Below are 6,323 nucleotides of genomic sequence, written 5' to 3' on the forward strand. Positions count from 1 at the left end.
CAGTATAAAAAAAAGTTTCAACGCAGTGTAAAAAAGTTTCAACGCAGTATAAAAAGTTTCAACGCAGTATAAAAAAGTTTCAACGCAGTATAAAAATAAGTTTCAACGCAGTATAAAAAAGGAGTTTTAACGTAGTAGATATGAAAAAAGTTGAGTTGCATTGGCCGGGAATCGAACCCGGGCCTCCCGCGTGGCAGGCGAGAATTCTGCCACTGAACCACCAATGCTTCATGCGTTACCGTTACTTCTTGAGCGACTTTAGTTATCGGCCAGGGATGAATGGAATTAAATTCGAATATTTCCCGAACAAAAGACATACACAGGAACATCCTTGGAAGAAAACTGACAGACATTCGAGTTTCAACGCAGTATAAACAAAGTTTCAACGCAGTATAAACAAAGTTTCAACGCAGTATAAAAAAATTTCAACGCAGTATAAAAAAGAAAAGTTGCATTGGCCGGGAATCGAACCCGGGCCTCCCGCGTGGCAGGCGAGAATTCTGCCACTGAACCACCAATGCTTCACGCATCTCCAAGTTCTCGTGAGATACTTTTGTTGATGGCCCAGGAACGATGAGACCAAAGTTTGATATTGTAAAAAGCAGAAAGAGGACTATCCTTGGAATTCAACTGAAACGTAGATTAACTAAAACATTAACATACTATAACGGGTTTCATGGTTTTGAAAACCCATTCATTTTAAACAGAAGCTGAATTCATACACACCAGTGATCACGATGGTTTTTTTATTTTACATTTTACTTTGCCAAAACTGCAATTAAAAATAATCGAAAAGTTAAAAATATCGCACAAAGTCTGAAGACGTTGCATTGGCCGGGAATCGACTACTGGGACTCCCGCGTGGAATTCTGCCAACGAACTAACAATTCTCAGCGGGGAGGGTTTTAGTTTGGTTCAACTTTTGTTCAGTGCAGTTATCAGACATTTTAATTTCACATTAAAAAATGTCTTCTACACAATTCTGAAAGTCTTTGCCACCGCGCCCACAGGTTCACCCACATACAACACATTCCTGCGGAGGGAGCTGGTAGTAACGTTGGGTTGCTCGGTCAATGGCCAGGGTCAACGGCGGCCTGGTGTATTCCGCAAATATGCCCGACTGTGAGCGCGGGCACAAGCCGGCGTGAGTAGGTTAAACGTTGAGTTTTATAAGGGCACCACGGGGTGACCAGCCCCTCCCCACCCAGCTCCACCCCTCACACCCCCCACCCAGCCCCTCCCCAACCAGCCCCTCCCCACCCAGCCCCTCCCATTCTTTGATGCACGACGGACGGACACAATAATCCCCTGTTGGCTGGTGCAACCAGGAGGTTACTACCAGTATTATTTTGAACTTGTATCTAATGAATATTTCCAGTCACTGTACTTGTGTCCGCGTTGTTAGTAGGGCATGTAAGAAGAACGGCAAGTCCACATCTTGACAGGCAATCGCCAATGTCGCGAACAGCTAGCCGTGAGAAGCCTTCAGAAGACAGTTTGTGGAAGTTCGCTCTTCCTCCTCCTCCATTGACGGAGCACCCGAATGTGCCACGTCTCCACGTAGGGGGCCGTCCATAAATGACGTCACGTACCTAAGGGTGGGAGGGGGGGGGTTTGAGAAATGTGACGTCACATCAAAATTCGCAACTTTAAATAAATATAAACAATAAGAATGTTATAACAACACAATTTTTTTTAGAAATTTGTATTTTTAATTATTTGATTATTTAAATTTACTAAGGTCACCTTTTATTTATTCTATGGAGGAGCATTTTGCTTCTCCATGAGAGAATGGAGAAGCATACATTTTGTAATTTTTTGAAATTATAGTTATTAAACATTTTAATGTTAATGATTGTACCAGGGCTTTTCATTCTGTGGAATGATTATGTGATTATTATAATTGTACTCTCCATTTTTCTTCGTTCTACTACAAAGTTTCAAGTATTTTTTTGTTATAGTTATAATTACTTTTAATATTTGATAATTAGAAAATAATTTAAATATAATATTCTGAACATCTGCAGTTTTAGTTAGACGTTGAATATTTTCAAGTGAATGTTATGCTAAATTTCAGCTTTCCAATGCCTCCTTTTTAATAAATGTTTTCTCCTACAACATCAGAGTGCAGCGCCACATTAAATACGCACTACAATGATAATAGTTTAAAGTGATTTGAAGCATGTTTATTTTTTGTAACGCCATGTGACGAGGTGGGAGGGGGAGGTCAAAAATCGGTCAAAATCGCGTGACGTCATTTATGGACGGTCCCTTACACTCAAATTATTGTCAACTCGTTCTTATTCAATCTGTCTATTTGTGGCCACGTTTCGTTTCAGGAAATGTAAAATAATGCGAATTCCACGAGGCAATGAAAGACAATGGCCGTATTCTCTGGAATAAAACCCTCTTCCCGTTATTCGGGTATTTTAAATCATTTTAGGGGAGATGCGTTTTATAATCGGCCACCAAAAATTTGTAGACGTTTGAAATAAGATTTGCGTAACTTTTGTTTGGGGTGCGTTTTACTTTTCCGGAGCGTCTCACAATCCCGAGAATACGGTAACTCAGCAAGCCACGTGGCTACTCCCAGGATGCAGTGCGGCTCCGCAGCCTGACGTCACGTGATTTAACTAAAAAAAAACTGCGTGTCTCTGATGTTTTTATTTACCATCAGATTTGAAACGGAAACGTGTTCGTACACATTGCCCAGTTGTGATTATTGTGACCTGTGTGTGTGTCTGTGATCTCTCTTCCCAGGCAAGTGAAAAAAAAACGTCGCTTGGTGATTGCTGATGCGTTAGCAGCCATGCAAAAAGCACGAAGGAAAAAAAAACACTTTCGTCAATAACATTGTGGCCTCAAAATAAAATAAAGGCGATGTTTTGGGCAATTACCCTTCTTCAAAACACGTAAACAGGAGCATTTATTTCCTTTTATAAAATTATGAACTTCAAAAAAATAATAAAAACTCGTTGCATTGGCCGGGAATCGAACCCGGGCCTCCCGCGTGGCAGGCGAGAATTCTACCACTGAACCACCAATGCCTCACGTCAACCTCAACACTTTCCACCTCACTTATGGCCATCGACTTTCAATGTAGGACCTGCAATTCGGTGTTGGTCGCCGGTTCAATCTCCCGGTGCGGCACGGTAGCAATCACATCCGCCAAGTTGGGGGGGGGGGGGTCCTACTGATGCTCCTGCTGTTGTGGAGTGACTCATGCAGCCAGCTATTGCTGCAGGGTTTGGTGGTACATGTTGTTTATATTGTTAATTGTGAAAATTCGGTCACAGTTCCTATGATCACTGTTACATTGATTTTATGGCTTTATTTTGGTGATTTGGAAACGTTTTTTGGTTTGGCCATGCTTGTTTGTTGTAGTACGGAGTTAGTCTGAAGACCTTAATCTAAGTTGTCTTGTGGTTGTTGTTGTTGTTGTTGTTTGAATGGCTCACAGGGCTATACCAAATAACTGAAACTGAAACTCCTTCTGCCAGCAGTGTAATGAGTAAGAACATTGCAGGGGCTGCGCCTTCACCCATACATCGTGTATTCACTGTATTGCAATGAACATGCACGCACAAAACTCAACACTTTTATATACCCAAACATCGTGTATTCACGCTATTGCAATGAACATGCACGCACAAAACTCAGCACTTTTATATACCCAAACATCGTGTATTCACTCTATTGCAATGAACATGCACGCACAAAACTCAGCACTTTTATGTACCCATACATCGTGTATTCACTCTATTGCAATGAACATGCACGCACAAAACCCAACACTTTTATAACAAAAATATACGGTGGCCCTACAGTGGACTGAAAGGGACAATAAGTATAACCCGTAAAAACAAAGTTTTTCACTCTAAATCCTTTATATGCGTGGCGGCTAGAGTCCTCTCGTCCTCTGGCTTGAGATGGCTGCCACCTATGGGTCAGATGATTGCATTGCACCATTAAGCAATTGGTAATTAAATATAATATTTTTGTCCTAAAAAGTGTAAAATTTTTGAAAAAATGTTTCACGAACATTCATTGTCACGCACAACGAGTCTGTGTGGAAAATGTCAGCTCGATTGGATCACGGGAAGTGGGTTAAAAAACGACCTAAAGATTTGCACGGTCTTAAGCAAGCAAGCGAACTTAATATAAAAGATTTAAAAATAAAAAAAAAACTTTTGGCGACGTTTCGGGAAATGCCCCCTTTCTTCACAGCTCATAAACAGAGAGGCCAGATAGATCGAGTGGATGATGAGGGTTGGAGATCTGCACTTAACACCACGATGTTTTAAATGTTGCTTGATGATGTTATTTTCAATTGGCGTATAAATACAGTGGTAGATTTTGATTTAAAGCTTTCGTGACTGCAGGGATTCATATTCTTGGTTCTTTCGGTAAAGTCACGTAGAAGGGAAATAATAAAATAATATAGATATAAAAGCAAAAATTTACCGAAAGAACCAAGAATATAATACAGTGGTAGTTAGCTATTTGTACCTAATGAGTAACTTGCAGAGGTGGGACAAAGTCATTGTTATGCAAGTCACAAGTAAGTCTCAAGTCTTTGCTCTCGAGTCCCGAGTCAAGTCGAGTCAAAGATGAGGCAAGTCCAAGTCGAGTCTGAAGTCATCAAAATCATGACTCGAGTCTGACTCGAGTCCAAGTCGCATGACTCGAGTCCACACCTCTGAGGTGGGACAAAGTCATTGTTGTGCAAGTCACAAGTAAGTCTCAAGTCTTTGCTCTCGAGTCCCGAGTCAAGTCGAGTCAAAGATGAGGCAAGTCCAAGTCGAGTCTGAAGTCATCAAAATCATGACTCGAGTCTGACTCGAGTCCAAGTCGCATGACTCGAGTCCACACCTCTGGTAACTTGTAACCCCCTTCAATTACGTATGAAACTTAAATTAATTTATAAAAATTAGTTGCATTACCCGGGAATCGAACCCACGCAGGCGATAATTCTGCCACTGAACCACCAATAGCTTCACACAGCTCCATTGCTTATTGTGAGATTTTTGTTGATAACCAGGGATCAATGGGACTTAACTTGAATATAGCGCAAAGAAAAGGCTCAGCGAGGAACATCCTTGGAATTTAACTGAGACAGAAGGCGCGCACGTGGATTCACTAAAACATTCACAAAATATCACCGGATTTACGGTTAAAGTTGTTTAAATACCCATTAATGTTAAACTAAATCTGTGTTCAATATTTTTTTTCGATATTATTCTTCGCAAGACATGCAACACAAAAATCAAGACTAATACAAGTTAAAATATACGATATATTTAAAAATAAAAAGTACCAGTTGCATTGGCCGGGAATCGAACCCGGGCCTCCCGCGTGGCAGGCGAGAATTCTGCCACTGAACCACCAATGCTGCACACAGGGAGTCACCGCTTCATCCAACTACACATGTGGAGTTATTGTGATTTCTCGATTTAAAGCTTTCGTGACTGCAGGGATTCATCTTCTTGGTTCTTTCGGTAAAGTCACATCGAAGGGATTTAATACAATAATAAAAAATAAAACATGATAAAATACAATTCTCACGACGTTTCGGCCACAACGCAAGCAGCCGTCCTCAGGTGAAGAACAGGTCTGTCGGAAAGACAGCGTCTGTTGTGACTTCCTGTGGAGTTCACCAGAAGTCTTGAACCCCACAATTCAGCAATGGGATTAATTTATTGATCATGGCAAGAGGCTTGTGTTTTTTGGAATTCAGTAAAAAAATAACCACAATATTCCAAGAGAATGTAAATACGAGATAGTGGTCCTTCCTTCCGATATTAATACGCCACTGGAGATATGCACTTTTCCATCTCGAGGTAAATATTACTCCATGACATCAAATCTCAAATGCTGTGAAACTGACTAGTCAGCAAAAGTGATATAAGAAGCCGTGAAGTCGTGTGAAGCATTGGTGGTTCAGTGGCAGAATTCTCGCCTGCCACGCGGGAGGCCCGGGTTCGATTCCCGGCCAATGCAACATAATTATTTTTTTTATACTGCGTTGAAACCTTTTTTAACACTGCGTTGAAACTTTTTTAATACTGCGTTGAAACTGAAATGTCTGTCAGTGTTCTTCCAATGATGTTCCTGTGTATGTCATTTATTCGGGAAATATTCGATTTTAGTTCCATTCATCCCTGGCCGATAACTAAAGTCGCTCAAGAAGTAACGGTAATACATGAAGCATTGGTGGTTCAGTGGCAGAATTCTCGCCTGCCACGCGGGAGGCCCGGGTTCGATTCCCGGCCAATGCAAGCATTTTTTCTTTATATAAACAAAAAGTTATTCTACATTCCAAC

At 41.0% G+C, this 6,323-nt stretch overlaps 1 long non-coding RNA gene and 6 other non-coding genes across 7 annotated transcripts in view; 2 read left to right on the forward strand and 5 right to left on the reverse strand.

The window, feature by feature from the left end:
• The window catches only part of LOC144736716 (uncharacterized), a 501,200-nt gene that overhangs the window by 470,524 nt on the left and 24,353 nt on the right, over nucleotides 1–6,323 (reverse strand). The window lies entirely within an intron of this gene.
• TRNAG-GCC (transfer RNA glycine (anticodon GCC)) lies at nucleotides 157–227 on the reverse strand. The gene has a single exon. It is a non-coding gene; the product is annotated as a tRNA-Gly (tRNA).
• TRNAG-GCC (transfer RNA glycine (anticodon GCC)) lies at nucleotides 451–521 on the reverse strand. Its single transcript has one exon. It is a non-coding gene; the product is annotated as a tRNA-Gly (tRNA).
• On the reverse strand, nucleotides 2,977–3,047 carry TRNAG-GCC (transfer RNA glycine (anticodon GCC)). Its single transcript has one exon. It is a non-coding gene; the product is annotated as a tRNA-Gly (tRNA).
• On the reverse strand, nucleotides 5,322–5,392 carry TRNAG-GCC (transfer RNA glycine (anticodon GCC)). Its single transcript has one exon. It is a non-coding gene; the product is annotated as a tRNA-Gly (tRNA).
• On the forward strand, nucleotides 5,930–6,000 carry TRNAG-GCC (transfer RNA glycine (anticodon GCC)). Its single transcript has one exon. It is a non-coding gene; the product is annotated as a tRNA-Gly (tRNA).
• On the forward strand, nucleotides 6,208–6,278 carry TRNAG-GCC (transfer RNA glycine (anticodon GCC)). Its single transcript has one exon. It is a non-coding gene; the product is annotated as a tRNA-Gly (tRNA).

Source organism: Lampetra planeri, chromosome 62, assembly GCF_965212315.1.
Source record: "Lampetra planeri chromosome 62, kcLamPlan1.2.h2, whole genome shotgun sequence".
Lineage (NCBI taxonomy): Eukaryota > Metazoa > Chordata > Hyperoartia > Petromyzontiformes > Petromyzontidae > Lampetra > Lampetra planeri.